Source organism: Canis aureus, chromosome 4 (genome assembly GCF_053574225.1).
Source record: "Canis aureus isolate CA01 chromosome 4, VMU_Caureus_v.1.0, whole genome shotgun sequence".
In the NCBI taxonomy this organism is placed as follows: domain Eukaryota; kingdom Metazoa; phylum Chordata; class Mammalia; order Carnivora; family Canidae; genus Canis; species Canis aureus.
Window position 1 is genome coordinate 4,861,217 of NC_135614.1, and position 19,400 is coordinate 4,880,616.

Consider the following 19,400-nt stretch of genomic DNA (forward strand, 5'->3'; position numbering starts at 1 on the left):
GTGGTGAGAAAGAGATGGCAAGACTCTACTTTGTGTGGCTGAGCCCTGGGGGCAGGGAGGATAAATCTAGCAATCTAGATTAGCAATCTAGATTAGATTCCCATATAAACCAATCAGAATTGTTAATTTCCATGCTCTGAATCCAGACCCACCTCCTCCCCAGGATTTATACTGGGAAAAGGAACCAAGAGTGAAAGCTGAATGAATCAGCCACCTGGGTGAAAAGAGGGTAAAAGCACCAAGGCTCTCTTTCCTCAGATGGGTCACTAGCATTGACAAAGATACAGTATTTGAAACAGTCTGCATGGGTAGGATATGCTCAACCTTCTGCCCCTCCTTGGGTAGGCACATGCAGTGAACAAGAGTTCACCCTTCCTGAAAAGCCATGAAAGAGAGAGATCGAGCACTTAATAATAGTATGTCCACAACCTCACTGTCTGGACTCCCCTGGTCTGAGAAGGGAGTCCCAGCCTGGCTGCTTAGCCTGCCCTGTGTCTCGGAATAAAAGCTATGTTTTCCAGAGAATGAATGGAATGAGTGAGCTCAGATTATAGAAGTAGTATCTGAAGGAAAGAACCAGGTAATTAGAAACTGTTTGAAAGAGGAAACAAAGAGAATGAGTGTGGATTCAGGAAGATTCTCCTTAAAAAAAAAAAAAAAAGGAAGATTCTTCTTACATTCTGTCTCATTAGGAGGAAATGCTGCCCAGTCTTCTATGTCCCTCATCATTCCCCATGCAGTAGGTTGGTCCAGGGTCCCAAAGGTGGTCTCTGATGATTAGGAGACTCTCCACACTTGAGGGGCACCTGAGTGGTTCGGTGATTGAGCGTCTGCCTTTGGCTCAAGTTATGATCCCAAGGTCCTGGGATCAAGTCTCACATCAGGCTCCCTGCTCAGTGGGGAGTCTGCTTCTCCCTCTGCCCCTCCTCTGCTCATTCTCTCTCTCTTTCCCTCCCTCCCTCTCTCTCTCTCTTTCTTTTTTTTCTCTCTTTTTCTTTCAAATAAATAAATAAAATCTTTTAAAAAAAAGCCATTTGCTTGGCCCCTTGAAGCTGCAATATGGCTGCCTCAGCTCTAGGCATTCAAGGCAAAGGGGAGAGTGAGTGGTCATGCCAGCATAGTCTTCTCACCCATCCATACTTTCTGGTACCTTTCATAAGGAAGCAAAAGCCTTCTCAGAAACAACTCCTACCCACCTCCTTTTATGTCTCATTGAAGAGAACTAAGACACATCATGCATTCTGGTTATAAAGTAGGCCAGGAAAGCAAATACCTGCTTGCTGGTTTGCTTGTTTTCCCCAATTTTTCTAGCAGAAGGCAGACAAGGGGATAGGAATTGGTAACAGCTATCGGGTCCCAGAGCTCCCCTGCAGGGATGCCAAGGCACAAGTTACCTGCAGAAATAGTGGCCTGTGAGAGCAGCTGGACAGAGCCTCAGGCTGGTGGCTTCTGGCCTCAAGCCCGTCTTCTGTTCACTTCTATGTGCTCACATGCACAGTGTGGCAGGGATTCTCATGCTTTCTGTTCTCAAGACCCATTAATGCTCTCTTGAAAATTAAGGAATCATAAACAATTTTTCTTTATCTGGCTTGTGTCTATTAATATTTGCCACAATAGGTATTGAAATTGAGAAATTTTAAGATAACAATAACTCATTTTAACAGTCCCTCATTTTAAAATAACAATACCAAACCCACTCCAGATGAATATAAGTTAAACACAAAGAACATATTTTTATGAGACACAACTGGTTCACAAAAAACAGTAGGTACAGTGGCATTGTTTGCATTTTTGTACATGTCTTTGCTATGTATCTTAGTAGAAAACAAATGGATTTTTCTATCTGCTTCTGCAATGTTTCATTACCTCATATCATCCACTTTTAGAAAAACTTGAACATACACTTGCTTGCAAGAAACTGAGTGTGTCAAAGGCAGATACTCCCCTATCATTATTATAAAACTAGTTTTGACCTCACAGACCCCCAAAGGGGTCTCGAGATCATTTTGAGAACCAGTAGGGTCAACAGAGAGTATCTGCCATGGTCTCCATTTCCATGGAGCTCCAGCTCCATTTTGAGCTTTGCCTTTTATTTGTAAAACTAAATGGCAATTCAAGTATTAGCCTGAGAACTAAGAAATAGTCTTCTCCCCAATCACATGTAATGCTTCTTACATTACACTGAAGACTGAAGACTCTCAGTCAGCTGCTGTCAACATTTGATGATACGCACCTCATTCATATTATACTGTTCATCCCCTTTAGTTACTCCTTTGTAACTGTGGGAAAGTTTACAGGGCAGCACTGGGGAGGGAGACCATCCAGTATCTCCCAATGTGATCTCCGCTAAGTGCTCCAGAGGTCAATTCTGAAATGTCAGGACCACCATGGGCAAATAGTAGAAAACACTAGAGAGGCCCTATGGGGACATCGTAGGCCTGTTGCTGGTGGTGTTCTGAAGAGGCATCAGTGTTTACAGACAGGATACAGAATCACCCTGGGGAGCTTTTTCAAAGTGCACATGCTGGTTCCTCTCCCCGCCCCAGGCCAGATCTCTCCTCCCCACTCCCCCACCCCCCCACCTGCCCCCGTTGGAAATCACTGATCTAGGCTGTTAGGAAAGAGCTTTATTAAATTTAAATTTAGCAGTTGAGGCTGTGGATAACCCTATCTCTGTTTCTGAGAAACAACTGTTTACTATTCTAACACTCCAGAAACCTGGCAACCAGCTCAGGGAGGACTGGCTGACCTCAGCTACAAAGCTTTTATGCAGCTGCTCCATAAGGGACCCCCACTCCAGCACTCCCACCTGCCCAGACTGATGTTCAGGTTAGAAAGGGTACACGACCTGGCACTTCTCAGGACCAAATCAGGCAGCCAGGACCTATATTTGATGATCCTGGGGGATTATTAAGAAAGGAAATTCCACAGAGTCCATGTAGCTCTTACAAAGTATTTTGTTCCAGTGCTTTCTTTCTTTGTCCCTGTGATTCTATTTTTGTGTCTCCCTCTTTATGTTTATGGGTCTGGGACTGAAGAGCAATAACATGAAAGCGATCGCCCCAAAGAGATGTTCCTGGGTGGAAAAATGGATTACTTCTAATCCCGCCACTGCTGATGGGACAGCAGCCTGGGTGGGACTGCAGGAGGACTGACAGGATAATTGGAGCTCTTGCTACTCAGAGTGGGAACTTTTATTCTACTGCCACTTACTCCAGGGAGAGTGTGATGTGGGTTATAGCTGCATGGGTTGAATTTGTTGCCAAATACTGAGAACCTGCCTTGCTCATCCCTTCTTTTTGAAACATTTGCTGCAGGCAAAACCTTCTGCATGGACCCTCTTTTAAATTACATACACACACACACACACACACACACACACAGAGTACGTGACACTTGGTTTTGGAGTGGGGACACTGGACAGGAGGGGCAAAGTAGTCACGGTATCTCTACCAGTGACACAGACACACCATGCCGCGTGATCTCCACAGCTAAAATGAGCTTCTAGAAGCTAGATGGAATGGAAAGTGATGACGTGGGATGCCTGGGTGATATTGTAACCTCAGCTGATGTTCACAGCCAGTACTACACCAGCTAAATGCACGGGGGTTAGGTGCTTATGACGGCATCATGGACAAAGAATGTTATGAAGTTGTATACTATTCCCAACTTTAAGTGTCCAGTCTAGCGAGCCTACTTATTATGGAGAAAATAAAATAGAGCTCGCAAACTTCATCAATATTTGATGTTAGAAACACATTCTGGAAGAGAATAGAGTTTATGAATTTAGAGGGTGAATAGGTTTTAGCGAAACATGTCCAAACACATCTCTTTCATGGTTGTCTTTAACATTTTTGTTCAGCAGACCAGACACCAGTCAACAAATATCTATCATAATACCTATGATCCAGGCACTGTGCTAAAATCAGACAAATGTACAAACATAAAAGAGATGTGGAACCTGCCCTAGAGAGGATTGTAAGCAAGTAGGAAAGGACATATACATAAAGAATTACTTTACATGTATATTTTTAAATATAGGTTTCTACAGCTGAATGTCTCAGAGTAGTGGACACAGTACCTTCTAGTAAGTAGGTTATATATACATGAATAAATCATATACATGTGAGTAAGGTGATCTTTTAAAGTTTCAATTTAAATTCCAGTTAGTTAACATACAGTGTAGTATTAGTTTCAGGTGTACAATATAGTGATTCAGCACTTCCCCACATCACCCAGTGTTTATCACAAGTACATTCCTTGATCCCCATCACCTATTTCACCCATTCCCCCCTCACATCTCCTCTGGTAACCATCAGTTTGTTTTCTAGAGTTAATCTATTTCTTGGGCAGCCCAGGTGGCTCAGCGGTTTAGCGCCATCTTCAGCCCAGGGCCTGATCCTGGAGACCCGGGATAGAGTCCCACGTCAGGCTCCCTGCATGGAGCCTGCTTCTCGGTTGCTCTCTCTCTCACTCTCTCTCTCTCTCTCTCTCTCTCTCTCGAATAAATAAATAAATAAAATCTTAAAAAAAAAAAACTATTTCTTGGTTTGCCTCTCTCCCTTTCTCTTTTATCCCCTTTGCTTGTTTGTTTTCTTTCTTAAATTCCACATATGAGTGAAATAATATGGTATTGGTCTTTATCTGTCTGACTTATTTCACTTAGCATAATACGTTTTAGATCCATCCATTTTATCACAAATGGCAAGATCTCATTCTTTTTTATGGCTGAGTAATAGTCCACTGTATATGTATGTATGTATGTATCACTTCTGTATGTGTATATGTACATCACATATTCTTTTATCCATTCTTCCATTAATAGACACTTGGGCTGTTTTCATAATTTGGCTATTACAGATAATGCTGCTATAGGATACATGGGAATATGATGCCAGGAGTTCCACTCCACCTCCCCCAGAATTCTGGAAGCCAGAGCAAGAGCCTAGAACCTACTTTTTAGTAAGTATTAGTTGCTGGTATGACAAAACAGTGAAATGTAATGCTCAAAAAAATTAATAAACCCTATTCATAAGCTTATTTATAGCACCTTATATAGTTGAATGAATGATGTCTTTTTAAAATATTTTATTTAATTATTTGAGAGAGAGAGAGAGAGAGATAGCATGAGTTGGAGGGGACAGAGAGAGAAACAGTCCCCATTGAGCAGGGAGCCTGACATGGGGCTCAATCCCAGGACTATGAGATCATGATCAGAACCAAAGGAAGATGCTTAACCAACTGAGCCACCCAGGCACCCTGAATGGATGATGTCTTAATGGATGATTCTGTAAGGTAAGTATACAATACTCTCCTGTTCCACGGTAGATTCCATGTAGATGGCTGAGAGGAAGAAGATGTAGATCACTGGCTATACATTTGTGTTTCTCTGTAGCTAAATGGTTGGTTTTCCACACCATTCTTCTCAACTTATCTTGGGTCTGAGGAGGAAGGATACAAATATGCGGAAAATTTAGTGAGTCAAAGATACATGAAGGGATTTCCTTGGCTGTTGACTCTATCAAGAAAGTGAGAATGAGGGGATCCCTGGGTGGCTCAGCGGCTTAGCTCCTGCCTTCGGCCCAGGGCGTTATCCTGGAGTCCCGGGATCGAGTCCCACATCAGGCTCCCTGTTTGGAGCCTGCTTCTCCATCTGCCTGTGTCTCTGTATCTCTCATGAATAAATAAATAAAATTTAAAAAAAAAGAAAAAAGAAAGTGAGAATGAGTCATGTGAATTTTGCTAAGAACATGGTCAAGTATAAGATCTCTCCAAGGCAGAAAGCCTTTCAATGTTTCAACTCTATGAAAAAATACTGGTGTTTCAAAACCAAATCACTTTCAATTTTAAACCTTTTAAAAGATCTACAAGTGTTACTTTTACCTAATGTTATTCATTTATAAGGTTTTAATAATTAAACTGACTCCATTAAAAACTAAATTCAAACAGTTGCTTCTAATAATGACAGAATGAAGTGGTGGTGGAGAAGGGGAGTGTGCAATCCAAAATCTTTATCAACACTGTTTTAGAAAAATAATGCATGGAAACAGAACTTCTTTAGAAGTTTGGTGAAAAGGCTTAAAAGCAAATTTGAAATATGTCCTCTGAGCTTCTTAATATATTTTTAAAAAGCAGAGGATCCCTGGGTGGCTCAGAGATTTAGCGCCTGCCTTCAGCCCAGGGCATGATCCTGGAGTCCCGGGATTGAGTCCCACATCGGGCTCCCTGCATGGAGCCTGCTTCTCCCTCTGCCTGTGTCTCTGCCTCTCTCTCCCTCTCTCTCTCTGTGTATCTCATGAATAAATAAATAAAATCTTTAAAATATATATTTTTTAAAAATCAAATTATTAGGAAACTTTTCTCTAATTTACACTCTCTTGGTCACACCCTGTGGGAACCATTCTTCCTACTAAAGACCAGTGGGAGCCCATCAGGGCTTGACCCTAAATCTCAGAAGTCACTGTGGTAGAACAGTCTAGAACCTGCCTTTCTGTTTGCCAGGATGCTCGTCATGTATTGTCCATCCCGGCTTGCAGTAGAGACATAAGTTCTTGATGTCCAAAGTTAGGACCCTCTCACAGTGAGATTGCTCTATTTCCACAATGCCTGTAAGGTAAAGTACAAATTCCATTATGACCCTGTGTCCTTTATAACCTAGCTCCCTTCTTCCCCTGGCTGTATCTGGCCTCCCTTCCTCCTGCATCCCCTAACCCCTAATCCCTGCATTCAAGCTACCACACTTCTTACCACTTCTAACTTCACTCATGCTCTTTCTCTTGTATGGAGTGGTTGCCCTTCACCTCTCACCCATTTGCTACTCATTCTTCAAGAAGCAACTAAATGTTCTCTGTTGGTCACCCTGACCTGCTTCTTCCTCTCCCTCCAGGCAGAAGTATTTCTCCCTAACCAGAATTTCCATTCTTCTTCTACACACTTATACGAGAGTATTTGTCACATCGTATTAAAGTTCTTGTTTATGTTTTATCTTCTTCCACAATATGCATCCAGGGGAAGTTTTTGGAAGGCTAAAGTACATATCTGAACTATCTTTAATGCCCAACTAACTAGTATGTGATAAACTGCTATATTTGATGAACAGAGTAATGTATGATATATCATTTATCAGTTCTACAATGTAGGTGTATTGCAGATTATTCATTAAACAAAAACAATTTTATACCTGCTGCATTCTGGCAACTACTCTAGACACCAGAGATACCGCCATACAAGAGACAGGTAAGGTACCTATAGTCATGGACTTTCCATGGTAGGTGATAGGCAAATAAGCAAGAAATAAATGAATACAATCACTTCAGAGAGTCTTCACTTCTGTGAATGAAATACTACAGGGTGATAAGATAGCTTGACCATGGGGCATACTTTACATTGAAGGGTCAGGAAAGGTCATTCAGAGGAAATATTGTAACCTTTTCTCTAAGACTGAATAATAGTAAGGCAATGGTGAATATCTGGGAACAGTCCAGACATGGAACGGCAATTATACAGCCCAAGGTAATAATGAGCATATCATGTCTGAGAGGCTGAAGTTAGTATTGTTGGAGGAAACGGAGTGCTGTGGCCTGAATTATGTCCCCCCAAATTCATATGCAGAGGCCCTAACTCTCAATGTGACAGTATTTAGAGACAGGGCCTTTAGGAGGTAGTTAGGTTTATACAAGGTTGTGAAATCGGGGCCCTCATGATGGGGTTAGTGTCCTTATAAGAAGAGACATGCAAGAGCTTGTGTGTTTTGTCTCTCTGCCATGTGAGGACACAGTGAACAACTGGCTATCTGCAAACCAGGAAGAGAGTCCTCACCAGAAACTGAACCCTGCTGGAACCTTGATCTTGGACTTCCAGCCTTCAGATCTGTGAGAAAATAAATTACTATTGTTTAAGCGCCCAGCCTATGCTATTTGGTTATGGCAGCCCAAGCTGACTAACACAAGGAATAATACCAGAAAAAGTAAGGAAAGTAGGTGGAGAAACAGATCTTTTAGAACTTTGTGCATTTGGGCAAGGTAACTTCATTACCTTCTGTGTGCTGGCTGGTGCCAGGTATTTTAGTTGTCTCTTGGTGCATAAAAACCATCCTAAAACTTGGTGTCTCACAACCACCACCACCATTTATTTGCTCATGATTTTGCAATTTGGGCAATTGGTGAGGGGTGGTGAGGGGTGGTGACAACTTGACTCAACTCTATAAGGTGTTAGCTGAAGTCATGCATGCAGCTGCACTCAGCTGGGGTCTCCTAGGGCTAGAACAACAAAGGTGGATTCCCTAACTGTATGTTAGGGACCGTACACCTCAGCCCTAGTAGCTGGGATGGCTGGGGACTGGCTGAGCCTTTCTCTCTCATGTGGTTTCTCATGATTTAGTGGTCTATCCCAATCTCCTCCTTAGCAACTTGATCCCAAGAGGATGAAAGTAGAAGCTACAATGCCTCATAAGTTCTACGGCCAGAAGTCCTAGAATGTCATTTTCATTGCATCTACCTATATTAAAAGGAAGACAATTAGATTCTACTTCTTGATGGGATGACTGGCATACATGGGCAGGGGAACTGTTGGCATAAATCTTCAGGACTCATCCATCACAGTCCTCTGTTTGGCCAAAACTATTCACTTGCCCCCCAATACTCTTCAAAGACTCATCCAATTATGGTACAAGGCTTGAAGTTGACTATCTTATGGTTTGTTTCATGTCTGGATGTAGAAGAGGCCCTTCAGGTGTGAATCCTTTTGCTCTAGATATCTATGAGTTCTATAAATTATCTATCTCCCCTACATCTAATATCTAACAGTGACACAGAGATAGCAACTATCTGGTCCATAGCACCTATGAAATCCATCCAAGCACATATCATGAGCTCCCTTGACTCCAGGGTAGGACTGAGAGGGCAGTTTATGGACCATTCTGCTGTCTGGATGTGGCTTTCTGATCCAGTATTTTCCATTGTTCTTGGTTCCACCCTCTGAGCTCTTGACTCTGTCCTCTGAGTCATCATCCCCTTTTCATGGTGATTGAGCATGCTTATGCTGGTTCTGCTTTCAGACTTCTCCCATCCAAAGAAAGTGGCACTTCAAAGTCTCATTCCATTTTGAACTGTCTAAACTGGCACAACTCTTTTAAACTCTTTGTGTGCTTTTGTTTATCAAATTAGAATTTATTTCTTTAAACAAAAACCACAGTCACAATTCTTTCCAAGATAATCTTCTCTCCGTTTGGCGCTACTAGACAATGTTCTTAAGGTTCTCAGATGCTTCAAAGAAAGGACCTAGGAGGCATCATCTTATAGCTTTGTGAAACATTAACAAAGGGTCTTACAGAGACTTTTGTCTTTATCTTGATCCTAAGGCAATGTTTCATTAGCAGTACCCTGGATTTGATCTTTGTCCTAAGACTATTCTTACTTTAAGAATGTTTTGGAGTTGCCTGGGTGGCTCAGTCAGTTGAGCGTCTGACTCTTGTTTTTGACTCAGGTCATGATCCAAGGATTGTGAGACTGAGCCCTGTGTGGGGCACCAGGCTCAGCAGGGAGTCTACTTGAGGATTCCTCTCCCCTCTTTCTGCCCCTCTCTGCTTACACACACCACTCTCTCTAAATAAATAAATAAAATTTTAAAAAAATAAAAAAGAATCTTTTGTTCATCTGGATGTGCTGAACTTAAGAAACAGTTTCACCTCCTAACACATTAATTTCTGAATTGGAAATATATCTCCTAACTTTTGCTTGCAACCAAACTATTCCTTCTTTAGCTCCTCTCTCTTTCCTTCTTTCTTTCTTTCTTTCTTTCTTTCTTTCTTTCTTTCTTTCTTTCTTTCTTTCTTCTCTCTTTCTTCTTTTCTTTCTTTCTCTTTCTTTCTTTCTTTCTTTCTTTCTTTCTTTCTTTCTTTCTTTCTTTCTTTCTTTCTTTCTTTCTTTCTTTCTTTCTTTCTTTCTTTCTTCTTTCTTCTTCTTTCTCTATCACAGTTAAAATAAGTCAACTGGCACTTTCCACATTCAGCTGGAAAATCTCTTTGGCAAACTTGACAAAGACATTAGGTACATGTTCTAGCTTAGTACATTCTGCAGCTCTGTAGCATGCACTGCCCTTTCTCCAGCTGCCATGGTGGCTACTTCATTGCTCCTCCAGCCTCCATCGTGGTCTCCTTACCACCTCTGTGGTCCCCACCTGCCTGACCTCATAGCCAATAGCACACGTTTTAGGTTTTTTGCTATAGCAGCATCCCATTTTCAGGAACCCATTTCTGTATCAGTTGCCTATCGATATATAACAAAACATCCCCAAGCCTAATGATTTAAATCAACAGTTATTTATTATTTCTCACAGTCCTATGGGTTGAATGAGTAATTATTCAACTCTACAAGTTATTGACCAAATCTAATTCATGTGTCTGCATTCAGCTGGTGGCCTCACTTTCCTGGAGAGAAGGCTTCTTTCAAGTATGGGGCATTTGGCTGATCATCCACTGAGGCACCCTGGTTCTCCTCCACATGGCCTCTCTCTCCATGTTGCATTTCATCCCCCAGGGCCTCCCCATGTGGCCTTTCTTTCCAGCAGAATAGTCTGGACTGCCTTACCGTATTGCTGCTGGGTTCCAAGCAAGCCAAGTGAAAACTATCAGGCCCAACATCACTTCTTTTTTACTTTATTGGTCAAAGCAAATCCCAGAATCAACATTGATTCAAGGAGAAGAAAACAGATGGGAGGAACATGCACAGATGGAAGAAATTGTTAGTAGCCATATTTATAGGAAAAACTCCCCCATCAAGTCCAGCCTACCCTCTGTATCCCTTCTATCCCCTCCCCTGAGGCCTTTCAGAATTCTGAGTATCTCTGGTGAGGACTCAGGAACTAACTTGAGTCCCTTTTGAAGCACATTCAGCTCTGACTTTGACCTTGGTTTGCATTCATGGGTTTTCTACATTGTTCCTAATACCCAAAGCTTGAGCTCTGTCACAGGGATGGTAACTAAATCTCTTCCTCCTGTTGAGGAAAAATGACTATTATTATGAGGAAAAATCCTGTTCCTGTTGAGGAAAAATCTTTACCTCCTGTTGAGGTAAAAATGATTATTATTATGAATAGCTGATATGTATTAAATCCATTCTCAAAAAAAAAAATCCATTCTCAGTACCAAGCAAACCTTGAGAACTTTGCATCATTTTTGATTTACAAATGAAGAAACTGAGATCCAGAAGGGTTAGTTAGGTGGCCCAAGGTCATAAATGGTATGTCAAGAACTGAAGCCTATGTTGCTTGTGTTGAAAGCGGTCTGCACAGGGGGCCTGGGTGATGCAGTCAGTCAAGCGTCCAATTCTTAATTTTGGCTCAGGTTATTACCTCAGGGTCTTGAGATGGAGCCCTGCCTTGGGCTCTGTGTTGAGCACAAAGTCTACTTGAGATTCTCTCTTTCCCTCTCTTTCTGCCCCTCCCCCCCCGCATCCTCTCTCTCTCTCAAATACATACATACATATATATGTCTTTAAAAAAAAAAAAAAAAGCTGTCTGAGTGATTCCAAAGTTCTACTTCTTTCTTCCTGGATTGTGGCACTGCAATTCTTATCAATTCTCCTCATCCAAATTAGGTTCTAATTCCTCACCCCCTGTCCAGAGTTGGGGCCTTGCTATGTGCCAAGATGCTTCCTGATGCTGGCCTCTGTGTTTTCCTTCTTTAAAAAAATTAAATATAAATTCTATTGAAAAGTATTGTACATACAGAAAAGCATAGTGTATAGCTTGAAGACTTTTTTTTTTTTTTTTTTTACAAAAGGTACTTACTACCCAAAACAAGAAATAGAACAGTACCACTATCCCAGAAACCCTCCTGGCCCCTCCCAGTTACTACCTCTGTTCCACAAAGATAACTAACTATTACTCTTATTTCCTTTGTTACAGATTAATTTTGACTACTTTTGAACTTTGCATAGATGGAATTATATGTATTCTTTTTATCTGGCTTCTTACTGCTTAATGTGCATAAGAGAACAGTCATATTACTGTGTGTAACAGTGGTTTATTTTCTTTTTTAAAAAATATTTATTTGAAGGGAACCTGGGTGGCTCAGTGGTTGAATGTCTTCCTTGGATCGTGATCCTAGGGTCCTGGGGGAGGTTGCTTCTCCCTCTGCCCCTCTCTCTGTGTCTCTCATGAATAAATAGCTAAAATCTTTAAAAAGTAAATGATTTATTTGAGAGAGAGAGAGACAGAAAGAGAGCATGAGCAGGAGAAGCAGAAGGAAAGGGAGAATCTCAAGCAGACTTCACGCTGAGCTCAATTTCATGAGCTGAGATCATGACATGAGCCAAAACCAAGAGTCCAGTGCTTAACTAACTGCACCAACCAGGTGCCCCTTTATTTTTGTTTCTTGATGGTGTCCATTGTATGATGATTCTGCAATCTATGTGTCCCTTCTTCAGTTGATAAACATCTGGATTCTTTCTAGATTAAGCTATTACAAATAATGCTGCTATGAACATTCTTGGACAAGCCTTTTGAGCATACATAGCTGTTAGATTTATACCTGAGAGGTCTTCAATTATGAAACAACAATTTACAAAGCATTTATATCAGTTTTCACTTCCACCAGTAGTGTAAGAGAATTTCAATTGTTCCATGTCGTTACCAACACCTGGTATGCCAGTCCTTTTAGTGTTAGCCCTCCTGGTGGTGTGTAGTAAAATCTCATTGCAGCCTTAATTTGACTGTGCATAAATGAGGCTGAAAATATATTTATATGTTTATTAGACATTCAGATGTTGTCTTTTTTGAAGTGATTATTAAAGTCTTTTTCCCATTTTTCTATTGGGTTGTCTTTCTTTTCCATTTGAAATGGTTCCTTAAATGTTCAGTTCCTTAAATATTAAACATTTGTCAGATATACATCTGACAAATATTTGCAGTATATATATATATATATACTATATATATATACATATACTGCATATATACATATACATACATATATATGTGTATATACTGCAAATATTATCTCTATTCTTTGGCTTGTTTTTGTGCAGTCTTAATTGTGTTTTTCAATAAACTTATTTTTTAAGTATCACTACCCCTATATGGCCAGTTGCTAAACTCTTCCTCCCCAATGGGGTTACAATATTTCCTCTGGGCCCTCTCTAGTGTGACCTGCTGCCTGTGCCCTTGCCTTCAGGACAATGTTTCCTGCTGGCTGCAATGAATACCCTCAGTGTTCAGTGCACCTGTTCCTGTCCTTCCAGAGCATGCTCCATCCCAGAGGGCAGATCTGGTTCCAAGTTCTGGCACTTTCCAATCTTCTCAGACTTCCTGCAGTTAACTAGCTGTGCCCCAACGTGTTCTGAAAAAGAGTTCAGGATGTCCAAACAATTGACTTATAAATGAACTTTAGAACCCATGACTCTGTGCCTTGGGGGAGTCCTAGATGTTCTATTTCCTTCTGTCTTACTCATCGAGTATCGAGCACCATTTCTAGCCAAAAGGAACTAGAACATTAAAACCATGGCTGTGGGTCAACCAAGATACCTCTGCAATTTAGTTCCAGGCCACTGATCTGTGAGAGAAATTATACTATACAAAAATGAAACTCTTAAGTCATATCGAGAAATTCAACAGATAATTATTAAGTGCCTGATATGTGTCCATCATTGTTCCAAACACTACAAGAATATCAAATGAAAAACCAGACACCAACCCATGCATACATGGCACTTATGTTTTAGATGGAGAAACAGGTAGCAAACAAGCTAAGCAAGACATCTAGCATGTTAGGTGGCACTAAAGGAAGGGAGGTAAGAGTGTCATGACATGGTAGTGGGTTGGTAGTTTTAGACAGGATGTCTGGGTAAGGCACACTGAAAAGGTGACCTTTGAGCAAAGACCAGAAAAAGGAAGACAGCCATGGTGATACCTGGGGAAGAAGAACATTTATGACAGAGGAAACAGCAAGTGCAATGACCCCTGAGATAGAAGTACATCTTTTGTGTAAAACAAAACAAAACAAAACAAAAACAGTGAGTAGCAAAGAGGCAAGAATGGCTGGAGGGGAGAGAGAAAAGCAGAGAGAAGTAGAAGAGGTCAAATAGGTATAAGGTGGGTACGCTTTACAGGTCATTGACCTACAATATGACATAGGACTACACTAACTTGGAATAGTGATGCTCCCATGCCAAGTTCACCACGAGTTTAGGTAGTGAAGATGATTGTAATTTGAGAGTTATTAAGACCAGCATCACACAGCCCTGAGGGAAAAGAAAGAACAGCCATGGGAAGGAAAGAGCTGGCTAGGGGCCATAATGCAGGACGAGGGGCTTCAGTAGGAGGTGGGGAGCTCTGAGATCCTGAGTCCACAGACAAGAAGATTCAGGGAAAGGCCAGGACAGGGGCTGTCATTAACAAACCAAGACACAGAGGTTCAGTTGAGCCTGGCTGACTTCTAGCAGGGAATTAATAAATGAGAAAAAAGGCTGAGATCACACTGAGAGATTTTACTGGTACACAGCTCATTATTCAAAAGTTAACTTCTCTCCATTGTCTGCCTGCTTTGGGGTCATTCTCTAGTACTTTAAGTTATTGTTTTTCATATTTTGTGAAGATTTTATAAATTTCATCTGTAAAAAAAATTAGTCCATCCTAACTACTAACTACTAGAAGTGAGACTTCTTTTATTATTTTAAATTTACAATGTTGTTTATCATCTTCAACAACTCCATCTACTAGACATGTTTTGTTAGTTTGACCTCTACTCCTCTTTTTGGCTAGTCTGTCTTTCTTTCTTTCTTTCTTTCTTTCTTTCTTTCTTTCTTTCTTTTTCTTTCTTTCTTTCAGAGAAAGAGTATATAAGTGAGGAGGAAGCAGCAGATGGAGAGGGAGAGAGCATCTTAAGTAGAATCCATGTTGAGTGTGGAGCCTGACACAGGGCTCAAAACCAGGACCCTGAGATCATGACCTGAGCCAAAATCAAGAGTTGAATACTTAAACAACTGAGCCACCAGGGTGCCCCTGGCTAGTAATATATTTTTTTAAGATTTCATTTATTTATTCATGAGAGACACAGAGAGAGAGGCAGAGACACAGACAGAGGGAGAAGCAGGCTCCTCACAGGGAGCCCAATGCGGGACTCGATCACTGGACAAGGGATCACGCTCTAAGCCAAAGGCAGACGCTCAACTGCTGAGCCACTCAGGTATCCCTGGCTAGTAGTTCTTAAATAAGATGTATTTTTCTTTGTTGGCTCATTGGAATTCTGATTTGATGTTGAATTGCCCAAGTTATCAGCTATCCTTCATAAAATAAAAGTTGAGCCCTCTCTACTCCTGTGGGTTAGCAATGGAGAAGCAGGCAGGTGAATAGTGTCATTGCAGATCACACAGTCTTTCTGTTCTTCTTACTTTCTCAGCTCAGAATTAGTGAAGACTCAGGACATCATTGAACTCTGTATTAGTAATCGAGATTACTGCAAACTTAGTGGTTCAAAACAACACACATTAATTGCCTTACACTTCCTACGGGTCAGGAGTCCAGGCACAGCCAGCATGGGTTGTCTACTTTAGCATCTTATAAACCTGCAATTAAGGTGGCAGCTGGGGCAATGGGTGGGCACTCATCTAAAGCTTGACTGGGGAAGGGTCTGCATCCAAGGTCATCGGGTTGTTGACAACATTCAGTGCTTGGCAGGCCATTGCACTGAGGGCCTCAGTGTCTTTGTGGCGATTGGCTGGAGGTTATCCTCAGCTCCTCCCCATCTGAATCCTCCCCGAAACCACTTGTTTCCTCAAACCCAGCAAGAAAGTCTTCCATTAAGACCGATGTTACAGTTGTGTGCAATGTAATCACACACAGGTTTTCACCTTTGCTATGTATGTTCCGTTGGTTAGAATCAAGTCACAGGCCTCACCCACATCAAAAGGAGGAGATTTGGATAAAGGCCCAAATACTAGTAGTACAGAGGCTGTGGGGCCACTTTAGAGTCTGTCCACCATAAGTTTCTTCATGGCACCAAACACACTCATGCATTCAAAGTCAACCTACCATAGGAGGATGCATAAATTTTGGCAGTACATGTTCTACCCATGAGCCTTTCCTTTGTGCTTCACAGAGGAATTTCCTGATGTTATTAGACTCCATCTTCTTCTCTGGCACCCAAAGACAGCTAAACCTTACATAGGGCAAAGGTTCTATTCTTCTCACTGTTGCTGCAACTGTTTGGTCCAGGTGAGGCATAGATAGTAAAGTCACAAATGAGCTTCACTTAGGTGGCACATACCCAGAATTCCTCTCTGCATATGTGTTTTCACAACATGGAATGTTGGTGTTGTTTACTTCATCCAAAATAAACTGTTCGTAACCTGGAGTGAGTGGGTAAGAGATTTTTTTCCCCTAAGAATCCTAAATGGTAGCATATTACAATATTTTTATAAGTTGTTATGTCCATATTGCCCTTTAACACTTATGTTATTTTTAAGGCTAAGGAGGAAAATATCATTTGTATCTTATTTTACAGAGGAGAATACTGGAGCACTGAAAGAGCACTAAAGAATGTTACAAGATGATTAGAGAAGTCAGTGGCCCATCAAATAATAGAAATGGATGTTTTTGATCAATTTATCTGTGTAAGTGTGGCTGAGCTCTTTTTACCCCTCTTCACCGGTTTCCTGCTCCCTAAAAAAAATAAAACAACAAAAAACAAGGTAGTTGGTCTTCATTTTTCCTCTATGACTCCAATATTTCATGATGGTTAGCTCAGTTTCCGCTTTTTAACCTACTCTTTGCCCAGCAAATGCTTTCAGGCAAGTGTACTCACAAATTAATCTGAGGTTTTATTGCTCTCTTTGAGGAGTGCCTAAAATTGACTATTATTGCTGGGAAAAGGCATTCAGTAAGTACTATTTCGGGTTGCACTGGCTTCCAAATCTTCTTTAAAATTATTTTTTCTGTTGTCAAAAGTAATCATTCTTTTGACAAAATGAGAAAACACAAGGAGGTATAAAGAAGAAAATGGAAATTAGAGGCTCATCATTCAGAGTAAATGTTAATATTTACATACATTTTTTCAAGATCTTATTCCATACATATGTGATTGCATGTAAAATATATATGTTTGCTGAATGGGAATAATTTGAGATACATATTTGTTGCACCTCTTTTGATTTAACATAGTGTTGTGACATTTTCTGACATAATTAAATATTCTTTTAAACATAATATTATTAAAGCCTACCTTGAATTGCTTTCAAAGACTTCCCTTCATTTATTAATTGAGAAAAAGATCAACCCAATAATTATGGGCATTCCTAAAGTTTGGGAATAGTTTAGAAAGCTATCCTAAGGAAACCTAATATATATTTGGATATATGTACCAATATGCTTGTTGCAGGATTTTTAGATGGTTAAAAATTGGAGTCAGTCTAAATGTCCATCATAATGGGAATTGTTAAATAAATTAGGATATATCTGTATCATGAAATAGAAGGCTATAGTTGGAAAGAGTGTCCATGATATACTGTTTAGTAGAAAAAGCAACTTATAGGACAATATATAGAGTTTGTCTTTTTTTTTTTTAAAGCAGGTAATAGATCCTACCCTACCATTTTATTTTATTATTTTTTAAATTTTTATTTATTTATGATAGTCACAGAGAGAGAGAGAGAGAGGCAGAGACACAGGCAGAGGGAGAAGCAGGCTCCATGCACTGGGAGCCCGACGTGGGATTCGATCCCGGGTCTCCAGGATCACGCCCTGGGCCAAAGGCAGGTGCTAAACCGCTGCGCCACCCAGGGATCCCGAGTTTGTCTTTTTTAAAAAAGATTTTATTTATTTATTTGAGAGAGAGAGAAAGGGAGTGCAAGCAAGGGGAGAGGGAGAAGGAGAAGCAGACTCCCCACTGTGTGGGGAGCCTGACATGGGGCTTGACCCCAGGACCCCGGGATTACCACCTGAGCCAAAGGCAGATGCTTAATCAACTGAACCACTCAGGTGCCCCATAAGATTTGATCTCTTTTTATTAAAATACATATATTTATTGGGCCACCTGGGTGGCACAGTTTGTTGAGCCTCCAACTCTTGGTTTCACCTCAGGTCATGATCTCAGGATCCTGGAATCTAGCCTTGCGTTGGGCCCTGCACTCAGCATGGAGTCTGCTTCAGATTCTCTCTCTCCCAATCCCTCTGCCCCTCCTGCTCATTTGCCCTCTCTTTCTCTCTAAAATAAATGAATAAATCTTTAAAATATACATATTTATTTAAATGCTTATAGAGAAATGTGTAGAGATGGGTATACACCATCTATAGTTTAAATTTTTGGATCCCTAAAATTAAACATGTAGGAAAAGCTAATATTGCTGTTGATTTAAGGTAAAGAAACATTTGATATATTTTATTTGATGTAATGGAGAGCAGTGGAGCTACGCATCATGAATACTAACATGCCACTAAAAATAGCAACTATTTGAGTAAAACTGCTGAAGATATTCTATGAACAGATGAGAAAATATGATAGCAAATTCCTCTGTACTTTGGGAAGAGATTTGTGTGTTCTGTTGGAAAGCCTGGGTCTGTGCACTATGGAATAATACCCAAATTAGTTTCAATCCTGTCTTTGTGGATTAATGACTAGGGAAGTGGTCCCTGTTACAAGTGAAGCAGAGGTAACTATCAATGAATATTTCTATGATGATTACAATGGTTTATATAGAAAAAAGTCTTGAGGAGGATATATTTTGATCAAGAGGCTCAAAAACTTATTTGCCAGATACAAGCAGGAGATCATACGTTTTATACCATATTTATCCTGAGAAATATAAGACTTGACTTGATCTACAGGAAGCCAGACATTCTAGTAATGGTCTCTCAAGGGCTTCTTTAGCAGAAAAAGCACCCAACTGGGATTTTAAAAAACTTGAATCCAATTCTATCTTTTTTTTAAAGCCATTTGAGTCATTTGAAAAAAAAAAAAAAGTTACTTCATTTCTCTGAGGCTCAGATTCTTCTTCCCTCACTAAAAGTATGGCAAAAATAATGCATGCTCATTGTAAAAATTTTAAGCATTATTTAAGTATATAAAGTAAAAACGTACTTTGTCTCACTTTCCAAGTCTACTCCATGGTAGAACCACTATTAAAAATTTGGTGTATATCACTCTACAGATTCTTCTATAAGCAAATAAATATATCTTTTTTAATAAAAATGGGATCAAACTGTATGTTGTCCTATAACTTGCTTTTCCTACTAAATAATATATCATAAACACTCTTTCCAACCGTAGCCTTCTATTTCACGATACAAAGATATCCTAATTTATTTAACAATTCCCATATTGATGGACATCATTTAAAAATCTTTCAATAAGCACATTGGTACATATATCCCCGTGTGTGTGTGTGTGTGTGTGTGTGTGTATATATATA

The 19,400-nt window shown here is 40.4% G+C and overlaps 1 long non-coding RNA gene across 2 annotated transcripts in view; it reads left to right on the forward strand.

Annotated features, from left to right (window-relative positions):
• Positions 1-16,666, forward strand: part of LOC144312076 (uncharacterized) — a 69,845-nt gene extending 53,179 nt beyond the window's left edge. For both annotated transcript variants that reach the window (XR_013377522.1, XR_013377523.1), the window contains 2 exons: positions 4,861-4,962; positions 16,499-16,666. This is a non-coding gene — a long non-coding RNA (uncharacterized LOC144312076). The remainder of the gene's footprint in view (positions 1-4,860; positions 4,963-16,498) is intronic.
• The last annotated feature ends 2,734 nt before the right edge of the window (positions 16,667-19,400 follow it).